The sequence below is a fragment of the Rhinoderma darwinii genome, unplaced genomic scaffold (assembly GCF_050947455.1).
Source record: "Rhinoderma darwinii isolate aRhiDar2 unplaced genomic scaffold, aRhiDar2.hap1 Scaffold_607, whole genome shotgun sequence".
In the NCBI taxonomy this organism is placed as follows: Eukaryota; Metazoa; Chordata; class Amphibia; order Anura; family Rhinodermatidae; genus Rhinoderma; species Rhinoderma darwinii.
The window spans coordinates 79,595-97,524 of NW_027464162.1; the positions used below are offsets into that span (position 1 = coordinate 79,595).

General features: G+C 45.7%; 9 non-coding genes across 9 annotated transcripts; all 9 read right to left on the reverse strand.

Annotated features, from left to right (window-relative positions):
• Positions 1-249: 249 nt before the first annotated feature.
• On the reverse strand, positions 250-440 carry LOC142725552 (U2 spliceosomal RNA). Its single transcript, XR_012876619.1, has one exon. It is a non-coding gene; the product is annotated as a U2 spliceosomal RNA (small nuclear RNA).
• A 1,300-nt stretch (positions 441-1,740) lies between these two features.
• On the reverse strand, positions 1,741-1,931 carry LOC142725553 (U2 spliceosomal RNA). Its single transcript, XR_012876620.1, has one exon. It is a non-coding gene; the product is annotated as a U2 spliceosomal RNA (small nuclear RNA).
• A 6,518-nt stretch (positions 1,932-8,449) lies between these two features.
• LOC142725452 (U2 spliceosomal RNA) lies at positions 8,450-8,640 on the reverse strand. The gene has a single exon (XR_012876528.1). It is a non-coding gene; the product is annotated as a U2 spliceosomal RNA (small nuclear RNA).
• Positions 8,641-9,949: 1,309 nt separating this feature from the next.
• On the reverse strand, positions 9,950-10,140 carry LOC142725453 (U2 spliceosomal RNA). The gene has a single exon (XR_012876529.1). It is a non-coding gene; the product is annotated as a U2 spliceosomal RNA (small nuclear RNA).
• A 1,276-nt stretch (positions 10,141-11,416) lies between these two features.
• LOC142725454 (U2 spliceosomal RNA) lies at positions 11,417-11,607 on the reverse strand. Its single transcript, XR_012876530.1, has one exon. It is a non-coding gene; the product is annotated as a U2 spliceosomal RNA (small nuclear RNA).
• Positions 11,608-12,895: 1,288 nt separating this feature from the next.
• Positions 12,896-13,086, reverse strand: LOC142725455 (U2 spliceosomal RNA). Its single transcript, XR_012876531.1, has one exon. It is a non-coding gene; the product is annotated as a U2 spliceosomal RNA (small nuclear RNA).
• A 1,284-nt stretch (positions 13,087-14,370) lies between these two features.
• LOC142725457 (U2 spliceosomal RNA) lies at positions 14,371-14,561 on the reverse strand. The gene has a single exon (XR_012876532.1). It is a non-coding gene; the product is annotated as a U2 spliceosomal RNA (small nuclear RNA).
• Positions 14,562-15,853: 1,292 nt separating this feature from the next.
• On the reverse strand, positions 15,854-16,044 carry LOC142725459 (U2 spliceosomal RNA). The gene has a single exon (XR_012876534.1). It is a non-coding gene; the product is annotated as a U2 spliceosomal RNA (small nuclear RNA).
• A 1,284-nt stretch (positions 16,045-17,328) lies between these two features.
• On the reverse strand, positions 17,329-17,519 carry LOC142725460 (U2 spliceosomal RNA). Its single transcript, XR_012876535.1, has one exon. It is a non-coding gene; the product is annotated as a U2 spliceosomal RNA (small nuclear RNA).
• Between the last annotated feature and the right edge of the window lie 411 nt (positions 17,520-17,930).

The following is a 17,930-nucleotide window of genomic DNA, read 5'->3' on the forward strand; positions in this document are numbered from 1 at the left end:
GAGAAGACAAGGAAGGTGAATGAGGTGTTCCAATGTGAAATGCCGGAAACACAGAAACACAGACGACACACAACAAGAGGTGGCAATCTATTCATTAATTGCATTTAATCAATGAGCTCATTATCACTCATGCATTGTCCAACAGGTGTTGAAATAATGGGATTAAAAGGGGAGATCCCTTCAGAAAGACAGAAACAATAGCAAAGACAAAAAACACTTTTGGAATCTGCTTTTAGTCAACACATAAGGAAAGGGTGCACCGGTCCTGGAAATACTGCAATACCAGGTCAATGCGTGGAGTGGACAGAGCAAGCTCTATTTCCATCTCCCTGTTCTAAAAATCCATTTAATATATGGTCCCCAGATAGGGGACGTATCAGATATTAAACTGATAAGAACAGATACTACACTTGATCTTAGCCAAAAGGCCGAGAAGCGATAACCCGAACGGGCCGTGCGTTGCCCGAGCCTGCCCGATACTGCTGTTCAGCCCTTGCAGCGATTCAGCCTACTTCTAGGCAATTCCATGGGGCCCTGCAGGCTCACACACTCACAGCTACACGGGAGGTGAATAAAGGCCGGAGAGGAAGCCAGACAGGATTTGCTTCTTTTGCTTGCACCACAATGCAGTGCTGAAAGAGGAGGAATCTACATAAAAACGCCTTCCTGGCAACGCCCAAATGCCCTGCTGCCATGCAGATAAACACTGGCAGCGGCAGCAAGTGCATGCCCACAGCCACCCCTTGTTCCTTCACACCTTGTATCAGCTGTAATCCAGTCCAGTCCAGTGCTGCCTGCTGAGCAGCACTGACCAACACTGCCTGGGCCCAGGCTTTTATCTCTGAGGCCCCATTATGATGTCAGAAAGCTGGCTCTGGAATCCTGAGGGCTCCACTATGACACGTGCAAAGTTCCGTCTGAACTTTATATAAGACGGTGAGGCTCAGTCAGTCACTCAGTGTTGCCTGAGAGGGCAACACTGCAACAGCCGGCCGCCAGGCTGTCTTTTTTTTGCACAGCTAGTTGCCTCCAGGAGGCCACAAGAGGGAGACAAGGGACTGCAAAATGGAAAATAGGCATCCACCAACTTTACAGACAACTTCTCCTTGCTCCTACAACCTCCATCCTTGCACAGTTTGTTATTCTTCTAGGTAACATAGTAACAAATCCAAATTGCTGCTCTCTTTGTAGGCAAGCAAGGCTTTGTTGCAACTGCAATTCTTACTTCTTCTTGAAATGTAGGGACGACAGTACATTCCATCACATCCATCTAGTGTACACAGGTAGGTCCATTGTGGCGGGCAGGCGAGCGGGCGGGCTGCTTTATTGGCTGTTTGCTGTTCCCCTACTCCACTCCACTATTTGACTGTTGTGCTGCATCAATCAATCAATCAATCAATCAATCAATCAATCAATCAATCAATCAATCAATCAATCAATCAGTGGCTGGCTCAGGTGCAGCTCTTTAACTTACCTAAAAGGGAGGGCGGAGAGAAGACAAGGAAGGTGAATGAGGTGTTCCAATGTGAAATGCCGGAAACACAGAAACACAGACGACACACAACAAGAGGTGGCAATCTATTCATTAATTGCATTTAATCAATGAGCTCATTATCACTCATGCATTGTCCAACAGGTGTTGAAATAATGGGATTAAAAGGGGAGATCCCTTCAGAAAGACAGAAACAATAGCAAAGACAAAAAACACTTTTGGAATCTGCTTTTAGTCAACACATAAGGAAAGGGTGCACCGGTCCTGGAAATACTGCAATACCAGGTCAATGCGTGGAGTGGACAGAGCAAGCTCTATTTCCATCTCCCTGTTCTAAAAATCCATTTAATATATGGTCCCCAGATAGGGGACGTATCAGATATTAAACTGATAAGAACAGATACTACACTTGATCTTAGCCAAAAGGCCGAGAAGCGATAACCCGAACGGGCCGCGCGTTGCCCGAGCCTGCCCGATACTGCTGTTCAGCCCTTGCAGCGATTCAGCCTACTTCTAGGCAATTCCATGGGGCCCTGCAGGCTCACACACTCACAGCTACACGGGAGGTGAATAAAGGCCGGAGAGGAAGCCAGACAGGATTTGCTTCTTTTGCTTGCACCACAATGCAGTGCTGAAAGAGGAGGAATCTACATAAAAACGCCTTCCTGGCAACGCCCAAATGCCCTGCTGCCATGCAGATAAACACTGGCAGCGGCAGCAAGTGCATGCCCACAGCCACCCCTTGTTCCTTCACACCTTGTATCAGCTGTAATCCAGTCCAGTCCAGTGCTGCCTGCTGAGCAGCACTGACCAACACTGCCTGGGCCCAGGCTTTTATCTCTGAGGCCCCATTATGATGTCAGAAAGCTGGCTCTGGAATCCTGAGGGCTCCACTATGACACGTGCAAAGTTCCGTCTGAACTTTATATAAGACGGTGAGGCTCAGTCAGTCACTCAGTGTTGCCTGAGAGGGCAACACTGCAACAGCCGGCCGCCAGGCTGTCTTTTTTTTGCACAGCTAGTTGCCTCCAGGAGGCCACAAGAGGGAGACAAGGGACTGCAAAATGGAAAATAGGCATCCACCAACTTTACAGACAACTTCTCCTTGCTCCTACAACCTCCATCCTTGCACAGTTTGTTATTCTTCTAGGTAACATAGTAACAAATCCAAATTGCTGCTCTCTTTGTAGGCAAGCAAGGCTTTGTTGCAACTGCAATTCTTACTTCTTCTTGAAATGTAGGGACGACAGTACATTCCATCACATCCATCTAGTGTACACAGGTAGGTCCATTGTGGCGGGCAGGCGAGCGGGCGGGCTGCTTTATTGGCTGTTTGCTGTTCCCCTACTCCACTCCACTATTTGACTGTTGTGCTGCATCAATCAATCAATCAATCAATCAATCAATCAATCAATCAATCAATCAATCAATCAATCAATCAGTGGCTGGCTCAGGTGCAGCTCTTTAACTTACCTAAAAGGGAGGGCGGAGAGAAGACAAGGAAGGTGAATGAGGTGTTCCAATGTGAAATGCCGGAAACACAGAAACACAGACGACACACAACAAGAGGTGGCAATCTATTCATTAATTGCATTTAATCAATGAGCTCATTATCACTCATGCATTGTCCAACAGGTGTTGAAATAATGGGATTAACCCCTTCCCTCTTTGGCCACTTTTGACCTTCCTGACAGAGCCTCATTTTTCAAATCTGACATGTTTCAATTTATGTGGTAATAACTCCGGAATGCTTTTACCTATCCAAGCGATTCTGAGATTGTTTTCTCGTGACACATTGGACTTTATGTTACTGGCAAAATTTGCCCGATACGTTCAGTATTTATTGTGAAAAACACCAAAATTTAGCGAAAAATTGCAAAAATTAACATTTTTCTCAATTTAAATGCATCTGCTTGTAAGACAGGCAGTTATACCACACAAAAATGTTGCTAACTAACATCCCCCATATGTCTACTTTAGATTGGCATCGTTTTTTGATCATCATTTTATTTTTCTATGACCTCACAAGGCTTAGAACTTTAGCAGCAATTTCTCACATTTTCAAGAAAATTTCAAAATGCTATTTTTACAGGGGCCAGTTCAGTTGTGAAGTGGCTTTGAGGTCCTTAGATATTAGAAACCGCCAATAAGTCACCCCATTTTAAAAACTGCACCCCTCAAAGTATTCAAAACAGCATTTAGAAAGTTTCTTAACCCTTTAGACATTGCGCAGGAATTAAGGCAAAGTAGAGGTGAAATTTACAAAGTTCATTATTTTTTTCCAGAAATTCATTTTGAATCCATTTTTTTTGTACCACAGAATGTTTTACCCAAGAAATGCAACTCAATATTTATTGCCCAGGTTCTGCAGTTTTAGGAAATATCCCACATGTGGCCGTAGCGTGCTACTGGACTGAAGCGCCGGCCTCAGAAGCAAAGGAGCACCTAGTGGATTTTGGGCCTCCTTTTTATTAGAATATATTTTTTAGGCACCATGTCAGCTTTGAACAGGTCTAGTGGAACTAAAACAGTGGAAACCCCCCAAAAGTGACCCCATTTGGGAAACTACACCCCTCGAAGAATTTATCTAGGGGTGTAGCAAGCATTTTGACCGGCCAGTTTTTTTGCAAAAATTTTTGGAACTAGGCCATGAAAATGAAAATCTACATTTTTTCAAATAAAATGTAGGTTTAGCTAATTTTTTTTCATTTCCAAAAGAACTAAAGTAGAAAAAGCACCACAGCATTTGTAGAGCAATTTCTCCCGAGTAAAACAGTACCCCACATGTGGTAATAAACGGTTGTTTGGACACACGGCAGGGCTTAGAATGGAAAGTGCGCCATTTGGCTCTTGGAGCTCAAATTTAGCAGAAATGGTTTGCGGAGGCCATGTCACATTTGCAAAGCCCCTGAGGTGACAAAACAGTGGAAACCCCCAACAAGTGACCCCATTTTGGAAACTATACCCCTCGAGGAATTTATCTAGGGGTGTAGCAAGCATTTTGACCGGCCAGTTTTTTTGCAAAAATTTTTGGAACTAGGTCATGAAAATGATAATCTACATTTTTTCAAATAAAATGTAGGTTTAGCTAATTTTTTTTCATTTCCAAGAGAACTAAAGTAGAAAAAGCACCACAACATTTGTAGAGCAATTTCTCCCGAGTAAAACAATACCCCACATGTGGTAATAAACAGTTGTTTGGAGACACGGCAGGGCTTAGAAGGGAAAGAGCGCCATTTGGCTCTTGGAGCTCAAATTTAGCAGGAATGGTTTGCGGAGGCCATGTCACATTTGCAAAGCCCCAGAGGTGACAAAACAGTGGAAACCCCCAACAAGTGACCCCATTTTGGAAACTATACCCTTTGAGGAAATTATCTAGGGTATAGTGAGCATTTTGACCCCACAGGTTTTTTGCAGAAATTTTTGCAAGTAGGCTGTGAAAATGAAAATCTACATTTTTTCAAATAAAATGTAGGTTTAGCTAATTTTTTTTCATTTCCACAAGGACTAAAGGAGAAAAAGCACCATAAAATTTGTAAAGAAATTTCTCCCGAGTAAAACAATGCCCCACATGTGGTAATAAACGGCTGTTTGGACACACGGCGAGGCTGAGAAGGGAAAGTGCGCCATTTGGCTTTTGGAACTCAAATTTAGCAGGAATGGTTTGCGGAGGCCATGTCGCATTTGCAAAGCTCCTGAGGGGACAAAACAGTGGAAACCCCCAACAAGTGACCCCATTTTGGAAACTACACCCCATGAGGGAATTATCTAGGGGTAGAGTGAGCAGTTTTACCCCACAGGTTTTTTACAGAACTTATTGTAACTAGGCCGTAAAAATGAAAATCTACATTTTTTCAAAGAAAATGTAGGTTTAGGTATTTTTTTTTCATTTCCACAAGGACTGAAGGAGAAAAAGCACCACAACATTTGTAAAGCAACTTCTCCCGAGTAAAATAATACCCCACATGTGGTCACAAACATCTGTTTGGACACACGGTAGGGCTCAGAATGGAAGGAGCACCATTTGGATTTTGGAATGGTTTCTGGGTGTCATGTCATATTTGCTGAGCCCCTGTAGTACTAGTACAGTGGAAACACCCCAAAAGTGACACCATTTGGGAAACTGCACCCCCTGAGGAATCATCTAGGGGTATAGTGAAAATTTTGATCCCAAAGGTTTTTTGCTGAATTAATTAGAATTAAGCCATGAAAATGAAAAATATTTTTTTTTTCCAACAAGATGTAGTTTTAGATACACATTTTTCATTTTTACAAGGAATAGAGAAGAAAAAGCCCCCCAACATTTGTAAAGTAATTTCTCCCGAGTACGGTAACACCCCATATGTGGTTATAATCGACTGTTTACATATATGGGAGCATTCAGAAGAAAAGGAGCGGTATTTATCTTTTGGAGCGTAGATTTTGCTGGAATGGGTTGCGGATGCCATGTTGCATTTGCAAAACCCCTGATGTACCAAACAAAAGTGACCCCGTTTTAGAAACTACACCCCTAAAGGCATTTATCAAGGGATGTAGTGACAATTTAGACTCCACAGGTGTTTTTCAGAAATGAATACGCAGTGGATGGTGCAAAATGAAAATTGCAATTTCTCCACTGATCTGCCCATTCACCGCACAAGATGTTGTGCCCCTAGAGAATCTTACCCCATAAATTGTTAAGCGGGTTCTCCCGGGCATGGTAATGCCTTACTTGTGGCCATAAATTGCTGTTTGGGCACACTGTAGGGCTAAGAAGGGAAAGACCGCCATTTTGAGCATGGATTTTGCTTGGTAATAGTTCTGTTTGGGGTTTTGCTGGTATTTCAGCTTATAATGTGGTGGCATATGTAATCTGTGCGGAGTATATCAGGGGTATATGTAATCTGTGCCGAGTACATCAGGGTATATGTGTGGAGTACATCAGGGTATATGTAATCTGTGAGGAGTACATCAGGGTATATGTAAGCTGTGCAGAGTACATCAGGGTATATGTAATCTGTGCGGAGTACATCAGGGTATATGTAATATGTGAGGAGTATATCAGGGGTATATGTAATCTGTGCGGAGTACATCAGGGTATATGTGTGGAGTACATCAGGGTATATGTAATCTGTGAGGAGTACATCAGGGTATATGTAATCTGTGTGGAGTACATCAGGGTATATGTAATCTGTGAGGAGTACATCAGGGTATATGTAAGCTGTGCAGAGTACATCAGGGTATATGTAATATGTGAGGAGTACATCAGAGTATATGTAATCTGTGCGGAGTATATCAGGGCATAATAGGAGGGTATAATCATGGGGTAAATAATACAATTATCCATAGATGTGTGTTACGCTGTGAAGCGATCCGTTATGCGCAGGCCGGCGTCACACTGGTAAACGGTTTTCTTTCTTATCCCTCCTTTGTAACGCTCTGCACCTTTTGGGGACTTTTTCTCCTTCGTAGTTTGGGAAATATTGCTGGGAAAGTTTTGCGCTGGTATAATACGGGCGCCCTCGCTTCCAGCGGATGTGCGATGTCCATTCCCTTTCCTAGTTCCTAAATACTAGGGCCCTGAAACTGAAGGAATGTTCCCCTCCGGCCTGCGCATTGAGATGTTTTTCATCACCGCATTACTAGTGCCATAACTTTTTTATTTTTCAGTTGATTGAGCGGTGTGCAGGCTTGTTTTTTGCGAGACGGGCTGTAGATTTTATTGGGACCATTTTAGAACACATACGACTTTTTGATCACTTTTTATTTCATTTTTTGGTAAAGGAAATTACCAAAAACAAGCAATTCTGGAATAGTTTTTTATTGTTTTTTTTTCTCTGCATCCACAGTGCGCCCTAGATTACATGTTCGCTTTATTCTGCGGGTCGATACGATTACGGCGATACCAAATTTATATAGTTGTTTTTATGTATTGCAGCTTTTGCACAATAAAATCACTTTTTTTATAAAATCATTTGTTTTCTCTGTCGACATTCTAAGACCCATAACTTTATTATTTTTGCGTGCACAAAGCGGTGTCAGGGATTATTTTTTGCGGCACGGATTGGCGTTTTTTATTATTACTATTTTGGAGTAAATGTGACTTTTTGATCACTTTTTATAGCATTTTTTGGAAGGAGATGTGACCTAAAAACAAAGATTCTGGCGCTGTTTTTCATGTTTTTTTTTACCGCGTTCACCGTGCGGGATAAATTACATAATAGTTTTGTAGTTTGGGTCGTTACGGACGCGGCGATACCAATTATGTATAGTTTTTTTTATTTTTACGGTTTTTCCTATAATAAAATACTTACTATGGGAAAAAAGTCAGTTTAGCTTTATTTTTATTTGAAATGTGTGTGTTTTTATTGTTTTACCACATTTTTATTTACTTTTTTTTACTTTTTTTACTTGTCCCACTAGGGGACATGAGGGCCTGATGCCCCGATCGCTACTCTAATACACTGCACTACATACGAAGTGCAGTGTATTAGCGCTGTCAGTTATTCACTGACAGCAAGCCTATGAGGACTCGCCGCAGGCGGGTCCTCATCGGCTCCCGTACAAGGCAGACTCGGACGCCATTTTCTGGCGTCCGATTGCCACAGCAACCCAGCGATTGCATCACTGGGTTGCCGATCGGGTGAAAACCTATCAGATGCTGCGCTCTATTGAGCGCAGCATCTGAGGGGTTAATCTGCCGGATCGGAGAGTAGCTCCGGTCCTGGCAGTTACAGGAGGGTGCCAGCTGTATAATACAGCTGTCACCCCGCCGTGATGGTGCCGGCTCTGCTTCTGAGCCCGCACCATCACTGCGCCGTATATATACGGCGCTTTGCGGGAACCACCTCCCGACAGCGCCGTATATATACGGCGTATGTCGGGAAGGGGTTAAAAGGGGAGATCCCTTCAGAAAGACAGAAACAATAGCAAAGACAAAAAACACTTTTGGAATCTGCTTTTAGTCAACACATAAGGAAAGGGTGCACCGGTCCTGGAAATACTGCAATACCAGGTCAATGCGTGGAGTGGACAGAGCAAGCTCTATTTCCATCTCCCTGTTCTAAAAATCCATTTAATATATGGTCCCCAGATAGGGGACGTATCAGATATTAAACTGATAAGAACAGATACTACACTTGATCTTAGCCAAAAGGCCGAGAAGCGATAACCCGAACGGGCCGCGCGTTGCCCGAGCCTGCCCGATACTGCTGTTCAGCCCTTGCAGCGATTCAGCCTACTTCTAGGCAATTCCATGGGGCCCTGCAGGCTCACACACTCACAGCTACACGGGAGGTGAATAAAGGCCGGAGAGGAAGCCAGACAGGATTTGCTTCTTTTGCTTGCACCACAATGCAGTGCTGAAAGAGGAGGAATCTACATAAAAACGCCTTCCTGGCAACGCCCAAATGCCCTGCTGCCATGCAGATAAACACTGGCAGCGGCAGCAAGTGCATGCCCACAGCCACCCCTTGTTCCTTCACACCTTGTATCAGCTGTAATCCAGTCCAGTCCAGTGCTGCCTGCTGAGCAGCACTGACCAACACTGCCTGGGCCCAGGCTTTTATCTCTGAGGCCCCATTATGATGTCAGAAAGCTGGCTCTGGAATCCTGAGGGCTCCACTATGACACGTGCAAAGTTCCGTCTGAACTTTATATAAGACGGTGAGGCTCAGTCAGTCACTCAGTGTTGCCTGAGAGGGCAACACTGCAACAGCCGGCCGCCAGGCTGTCTTTTTTTTTGCACAGCTAGTTGCCTCCAGGAGGCCACAAGAGGGAGACAAGGGACTGCAAAATGGAAAATAGGCATCCACCAACTTTACAGACAACTTCTCCTTGCTCCTACAACCTCCATCCTTGCACAGTTTGTTATTCTTCTAGGTAACATAGTAACAAATCCAAATTGCTGCTCTCTTTGTAGGCAAGCAAGGCTTTGTTGCAACTGCAATTCTTACTTCTTCTTGAAATGTAGGGACGACAGTACATTCCATCACATCCATCTAGTGTACACAGGTAGGTCCATTGTGGCGGGCAGGCGAGCGGGCGGGCTGCTTTATTGGCTGTTTGCTGTTCCCCTACTCCACTCCACTATTTGACTGTTGTGCTGCATCAATCAATCAATCAATCAATCAATCAATCAATCAATCAATCAATCAATCAATCAATCAATCAATCAATCAGTGGCTGGCTCAGGTGCAGCTCTTTAACTTACCTAAAAGGGAGGGCGGAGAGAAGACAAGGAAGGTGAATGAGGTGTTCCAATGTGAAATGCCGGAAACACAGAAACACAGACGACACACAACAAGAGGTGGCAATCTATTCATTAATTGCATTTAATCAATGAGCTCATTATCACTCATGCATTGTCCAACAGGTGTTGAAATAATGGGATTAAAAGGGGAGATCCCTTCAGAAAGACAGAAACAATAGCAAAGACAAAAAACACTTTTGGAATCTGCTTTTAGTCAACACATAAGGAAAGGGTGCACCGGTCCTGGAAATACTGCAATACCAGGTCAATGCGTGGAGTGGACAGAGCAAGCTCTATTTCCATCTCCCTGTTCTAAAAATCCATTTAATATATGGTCCCCAGATAGGGGACGTATCAGATATTAAACTGATAAGAACAGATACTACACTTGATCTTAGCCAAAAGGCCGAGAAGCGATAACCCGAACGGGCCGCGCGTTGCCCGAGCCTGCCCGATACTGCTGTTCAGCCCTTGCAGCGATTCAGCCTACTTCTAGGCAATTCCATGGGGCCCTGCAGGCTCACACACTCACAGCTACACGGGAGGTGAATAAAGGCCGGAGAGGAAGCCAGACAGGATTTGCTTCTTTTGCTTGCACCACAATGCAGTGCTGAAAGAGGAGGAATCTACATAAAAACGCCTTCCTGGCAACGCCCAAATGCCCTGCTGCCATGCAGATAAACACTGGCAGCGGCAGCAAGTGCATGCCCACAGCCACCCCTTGTTCCTTCACACCTTGTATCAGCTGTAATCCAGTCCAGTCCAGTGCTGCCTGCTGAGCAGCACTGACCAACACTGCCTGGGCCCAGGCTTTTATCTCTGAGGCCCCATTATGATGTCAGAAAACTGGCTCTGGAATCCTGAGGGCTCCACTATGACACGTGCAAAGTTCCGTCTGAACTTTATATAAGACGGTGAGGCTCAGTCAGTCACTCAGTGTTGCCTGAGAGGGCAACACTGCAACAGCCGGCCGCCAGGCTGTCTTTTTTTTGCACAGCTAGTTGCCTCCAGGAGGCCACAAGAGGGAGACAAGGGACTGCAAAATGGAAAATAGGCATCCACCAACTTTACAGACAACTTCTCCTTGCTCCTACAACCTCCATCCTTGCACAGTTTGTTATTCTTCTAGGTAACATAGTAACAAATCCAAATTGCTGCTCTCTTTGTAGGCAAGCAAGGCTTTGTTGCAACTGCAATTCTTACTTCTTCTTGAAATGTAGGGACGACAGTACATTCCATCACATCCATCTAGTGTACACAGGTAGGTCCATTGTGGCGGGCAGGCGAGCGGGCGGGCTGCTTTATTGGCTGTTTGCTGTTCCCCTACTCCACTCCACTATTTGACTGTTGTGCTGCATCAATCAATCAATCAATCAATCAATCAATCAATCAATCAGTGGCTGGCTCAGGTGCAGCTCTTTAACTTACCTAAAAGGGAGGGCGGAGAGAAGACAAGGAAGGTGAATGAGGTGTTCCAATGTGAAATGCCGGAAACACAGAAACACAGACGACACACAACAAGAGGTGGCAATCTATTCATTAATTGCATTTAATCAATGAGCTCATTATCACTCATGCATTGTCCAACAGGTGTTGAAATAATGGGATTAAAAGGGGAGATCCCTTCAGAAAGACAGAAACAATAGCAAAGACAAAAAACACTTTTGGAATCTGCTTTTAGTCAACACATAAGGAAAGGGTGCACCGGTCCTGGAAATACTGCAATACCAGGTCAATGCGTGGAGTGGACAGAGCAAGCTCTATTTCCATCTCCCTGTTCTAAAAATCCATTTAATATATGGTCCCCAGATAGGGGACGTATCAGATATTAAACTGATAAGAACAGATACTACACTTGATCTTAGCCAAAAGGCCGAGAAGCGATAACCCGAACGGGCCGCGCGTTGCCCGAGCCTGCCCGATACTGCTGTTCAGCCCTTGCAGCGATTCAGCCTACTTCTAGGCAATTCCATGGGGCCCTGCAGGCTCACACACTCACAGCTACACGGGAGGTGAATAAAGGCCGGAGAGGAAGCCAGACAGGATTTGCTTCTTTTGCTTGCACCACAATGCAGTGCTGAAAGAGGAGGAATCTACATAAAAACGCCTTCCTGGCAACGCCCAAATGCCCTGCTGCCATGCAGATAAACACTGGCAGCGGCAGCAAGTGCATGCCCACAGCCACCCCTTGTTCCTTCACACCTTGTATCAGCTGTAATCCAGTCCAGTCCAGTGCTGCCTGCTGAGCAGCACTGACCAACACTGCCTGGGCCCAGGCTTTTATCTCTGAGGCCCCATTATGATGTCAGAAAGCTGGCTCTGGAATCCTGAGGGCTCCACTATGACACGTGCAAAGTTCCGTCTGAACTTTATATAAGACGGTGAGGCTCAGTCAGTCACTCAGTGTTGCCTGAGAGGGCAACACTGCAACAGCCGGCCGCCAGGCTGTCTTTTTTTTGCACAGCTAGTTGCCTCCAGGAGGCCACAAGAGGGAGACAAGGGACTGCAAAATGGAAAATAGGCATCCACCAACTTTACAGACAACTTCTCCTTGCTCCTACAACCTCCATCCTTGCACAGTTTGTTATTCTTCTAGGTAACATAGTAACAAATCCAAATTGCTGCTCTCTTTGTAGGCAAGCAAGGCTTTGTTGCAACTGCAATTCTTACTTCTTCTTGAAATGTAGGGACGACAGTACATTCCATCACATCCATCTAGTGTACACAGGTAGGTCCATTGTGGCGGGCAGGCGAGCGGGCGGGCTGCTTTATTGGCTGTTTGCTGTTCCCCTACTCCACTCCACTATTTGACTGTTGTGCTGCATCAATCAATCAATCAATCAATCAATCAATCAATCAATCAATCAATCAATCAGTGGCTGGCTCAGGTGCAGCTCTTTAACTTACCTAAAAGGGAGGGCGGAGAGAAGACAAGGAAGGTGAATGAGGTGTTCCAATGTGAAATGCCGGAAACACAGAAACACAGACGACACACAACAAGAGGTGGCAATCTATTCATTAATTGCATTTAATCAATGAGCTCATTATCACTCATGCATTGTCCAACAGGTGTTGAAATAATGGGATTAAAAGGGGAGATCCCTTCAGAAAGACAGAAACAATAGCAAAGACAAAAAACACTTTTGGAATCTGCTTTTAGTCAACACATAAGGAAAGGGTGCACCGGTCCTGGAAATACTGCAATACCAGGTCAATGCGTGGAGTGGACAGAGCAAGCTCTATTTCCATCTCCCTGTTCTAAAAATCCATTTAATATATGGTCCCCAGATAGGGGACGTATCAGATATTAAACTGATAAGAACAGATACTACACTTGATCTTAGCCAAAAGGCCGAGAAGCGATAACCCGAACGGGCCGCGCGTTGCCCGAGCCTGCCCGATACTGCTGTTCAGCCCTTGCAGCGATTCAGCCTACTTCTAGGCAATTCCATGGGGCCCTGCAGGCTCACACACTCACAGCTACACGGGAGGTGAATAAAGGCCGGAGAGGAAGCCAGACAGGATTTGCTTCTTTTGCTTGCACCACAATGCAGTGCTGAAAGAGGAGGAATCTACATAAAAACGCCTTCCTGGCAACGCCCAAATGCCCTGCTGCCATGCAGATAAACACTGGCAGCGGCAGCAAGTGCATGCCCACAGCCACCCCTTGTTCCTTCACACCTTGTATCAGCTGTAATCCAGTCCAGTCCAGTGCTGCCTGCTGAGCAGCACTGACCAACACTGCCTGGGCCCAGGCTTTTATCTCTGAGGCCCCATTATGATGTCAGAAAACTGGCTCTGGAATCCTGAGGGCTCCACTATGACACGTGCAAAGTTCCGTCTGAACTTTATATAAGACGGTGAGGCTCAGTCAGTCACTCAGTGTTGCCTGAGAGGGCAACACTGCAACAGCCGGCCGCCAGGCTGTCTTTTTTTTGCACAGCTAGTTGCCTCCAGGAGGCCACAAGAGGGAGACAAGGGACTGCAAAATGGAAAATAGGCATCCACCAACTTTACAGACAACTTCTCCTTGCTCCTACAACCTCCATCCTTGCACAGTTTGTTATTCTTCTAGGTAACATAGTAACAAATCCAAATTGCTGCTCTCTTTGTAGGCAAGCAAGGCTTTGTTGCAACTGCAATTCTTACTTCTTCTTGAAATGTAGGGACGACAGTACATTCCATCACATCCATCTAGTGTACACAGGTAGGTCCATTGTGGCGGGCAGGCGAGCGGGCGGGCTGCTTTATTGGCTGTTTGCTGTTCCCCTACTCCACTCCACTATTTGACTGTTGTGCTGCATCAATCAATCAATCAATCAATCAATCAATCAATCAATCAATCAATCAGTGGCTGGCTCAGGTGCAGCTCTTTAACTTACCTAAAAGGGAGGGCGGAGAGAAGACAAGGAAGGTGAATGAGGTGTTCCAATGTGAAATGCCGGAAACACAGAAACACAGACGACACACAACAAGAGGTGGCAATCTATTCATTAATTGCATTTAATCAATGAGCTCATTATCACTCATGCATTGTCCAACAGGTGTTGAAATAATGGGATTAAAAGGGGAGATCCCTTCAGAAAGACAGAAACAATAGCAAAGACAAAAAACACTTTTGGAATCTGCTTTTAGTCAACACATAAGGAAAGGGTGCACCGGTCCTGGAAATACTGCAATACCAGGTCAATGCGTGGAGTGGACAGAGCAAGCTCTATTTCCATCTCCCTGTTCTAAAAATCCATTTAATATATGGTCCCCAGATAGGGGACGTATCAGATATTAAACTGATAAGAACAGATACTACACTTGATCTTAGCCAAAAGGCCGAGAAGCGATAACCCGAACGGGCCGCGCGTTGCCCGAGCCTGCCCGATACTGCTGTTCAGCCCTTGCAGCGATTCAGCCTACTTCTAGGCAATTCCATGGGGCCCTGCAGGCTCACACACTCACAGCTACACGGGAGGTGAATAAAGGCCGGAGAGGAAGCCAGACAGGATTTGCTTCTTTTGCTTGCACCACAATGCAGTGCTGAAAGAGGAGGAATCTACATAAAAACGCCTTCCTGGCAACGCCCAAATGCCCTGCTGCCATGCAGATAAACACTGGCAGCGGCAGCAAGTGCATGCCCACAGCCACCCCTTGTTCCTTCACACCTTGTATCAGCTGTAATCCAGTCCAGTCCAGTGCTGCCTGCTGAGCAGCACTGACCAACACTGCCTGGGCCCAGGCTTTTATCTCTGAGGCCCCATTATGATGTCAGAAAGCTGGCTCTGGAATCCTGAGGGCTCCACTATGACACGTGCAAAGTTCCGTCTGAACTTTATATAAGACGGTGAGGCTCAGTCAGTCACTCAGTGTTGCCTGAGAGGGCAACACTGCAACAGCCGGCCGCCAGGCTGTCTTTTTTTTGCACAGCTAGTTGCCTCCAGGAGGCCACAAGAGGGAGACAAGGGACTGCAAAATGGAAAATAGGCATCCACCAACTTTACAGACAACTTCTCCTTGCTCCTACAACCTCCATCCTTGCACAGTTTGTTATTCTTCTAGGTAACATAGTAACAAATCCAAATTGCTGCTCTCTTTGTAGGCAAGCAAGGCTTTGTTGCAACTGCAATTCTTACTTCTTCTTGAAATGTAGGGACGACAGTACATTCCATCACATCCATCTAGTGTACACAGGTAGGTCCATTGTGGCGGGCAGGCGAGCGGGCGGGCTGCTTTATTGGCTGTTTGCTGTTCCCCTACTCCACTCCACTATTTGACTGTTGTGCTGCATCAATCAATCAATCAATCAATCAATCAATCAATCAATCAATCAATCAATCAATCAGTGGCTGGCTCAGGTGCAGCTCTTTAACTTACCTAAAAGGGAGGGCGGAGAGAAGACAAGGAAGGTGAATGAGGTGTTCCAATGTGAAATGCCGGAAACACAGAAACACAGACGACACACAACAAGAGGTGGCAATCTATTCATTAATTGCATTTAATCAATGAGCTCATTATCACTCATGCATTGTCCAACAGGTGTTGAAATAATGGGATTAAAAGGGGAGATCCCTTCAGAAAGACAGAAACAATAGCAAAGACAAAAAACACTTTTGGAATCTGCTTTTAGTCAACACATAAGGAAAGGGTGCACCGGTCCTGGAAATACTGCAATACCAGGTCAATGCGTGGAGTGGACAGAGCAAGCTCTATTTCCATCTCCCTGTTCTAAAAATCCATTTAATATATGGTCCCCAGATAGGGGACGTATCAGATATTAAACTGATAAGAACAGATACTACACTTGATCTTAGCCAAAAGGCCGAGAAGCGATAACCCGAACGGGCCGCGCGTTGCCCGAGCCTGCCCGATACTGCTGTTCAGCCCTTGCAGCGATTCAGCCTACTTCTAGGCAATTCCATGGGGCCCTGCAGGCTCACACACTCACGGCTACACGGGAGGTGAATAAAGGCCGGAGAGGAAGCCAGACAGGATTTGCTTCTTTTGCTTGCACCACAATGCAGTGCTGAAAGAGGAGGAATCTACATAAAAACGCCTTCCTGGCAACGCCCAAATGCCCTGCTGCCATGCAGATAAACACTGGCAGCGGCAGCAAGTGCATGCCCACAGCCACCCCTTGTTCCTTCACACCTTGTATCAGCTGTAATCCAGTCCAGTCCAGTGCTGCCTGCTGAGCAGCACTGACCAACACTGCCTGGGCCCAGGCTTTTATCTCTGAGGCCCCATTATGATGTCAGAAAGCTGGCTCTGGAATCCTGAGGGCTCCACTATGACACGTGCAAAGTTCCGTCTGAACTTTATATAAGACGGTGAGGCTCAGTCAGTCACTCAGTGTTGCCTGAGAGGGCAACACTGCAACAGCCGGCCGCCAGGCTGTCTTTTTTTTGCACAGCTAGTTGCCTCCAGGAGGCCACAAGAGGGAGACAAGGGACTGCAAAATGGAAAATAGGCATCCACCAACTTTACAGACAACTTCTCCTTGCTCCTACAACCTCCATCCTTGCACAGTTTGTTATTCTTCTAGGTAACATAGTAACAAATCCAAATTGCTGCTCTCTTTGTAGGCAAGCAAGGCTTTGTTGCAACTGCAATTCTTACTTCTTCTTGAAATGTAGGGACGACAGTACATTCCATCACATCCATCTAGTGTACACAGGTAGGTCCATTGTGGCGGGCAGGCGAGCGGGCGGGCTGCTTTATTGGCTGTTTGCTGTTCCCCTACTCCACTCCACTATTTGACTGTTGTGCTGCATCAATCAATCAATCAATCAATCAATCAATCAATCAATCAATCAATCAATCAGTGGCTGGCTCAGGTGCAGCTCTTTAACTTACCTAAAAGGGAGGGCGGAGAGAAGACAAGGAAGGTGAATGAGGTGTTCCAATGTGAAATGCCGGAAACACAGAAACACAGACGACACACAACAAGAGGTGGCAATCTATTCATTAATTGCATTTAATCAATGAGCTCATTATCACTCATGCATTGTCCAACAGGTGTTGAAATAATGGGATTAAAAGGGGAGATCCAGAAAGACAGAAACAATAGCAAAGACAAAAAACACTTTTGGAATCTGCTTTTAGTCAACACATAAGGAAAGGGTGCACCGGTCCTGGAAATACTGCAATACCAGGTCAATGCGTGGAGTGGACAGAGCAAGCTCTATTTCCATCTCCCTGTTCTAAAAATCCATTTAATATATGGTCCCCAGATAGGGGACGTATCAGATATTAAACTGATAAGAACAGATACTACACTTGATCTTAGCCAAAAGGCCGAGAAGCGATAACCCGAACGGGCCGCGCGTTGCCCGAGCCTGCCCGATACTGCTGTTCAGCCCTTGCAGCGATTCAGCCTACTTCTAGGCAATTCCATGGGGCCCTGCAGGCTCACACACTCACGGCTACACGGGAGGTGAATAAAGGCCGGAGAGGAAGCCAGACAGGATTTGCTTCTTTTGCTTGCACCACAATGCAGTGCTGAAAGAGGAGGAATCTACATAAAAACGCCTTCCTGGCAACGCCCAAATGCCCTGCTGCCATGCAGATAAACACTGGCAGCGGCAGCAAGTGCATGCCCACAGCCACCCCTTGTTCCTTCACACCTTGTATCAGCTGTAATCCAGTCCAGTCCAGTGCTGCCTGCTGAGCAGCACTGACCAACACTGCCTGGGCCCAGGCTTTTATCTCTGAGGCCCC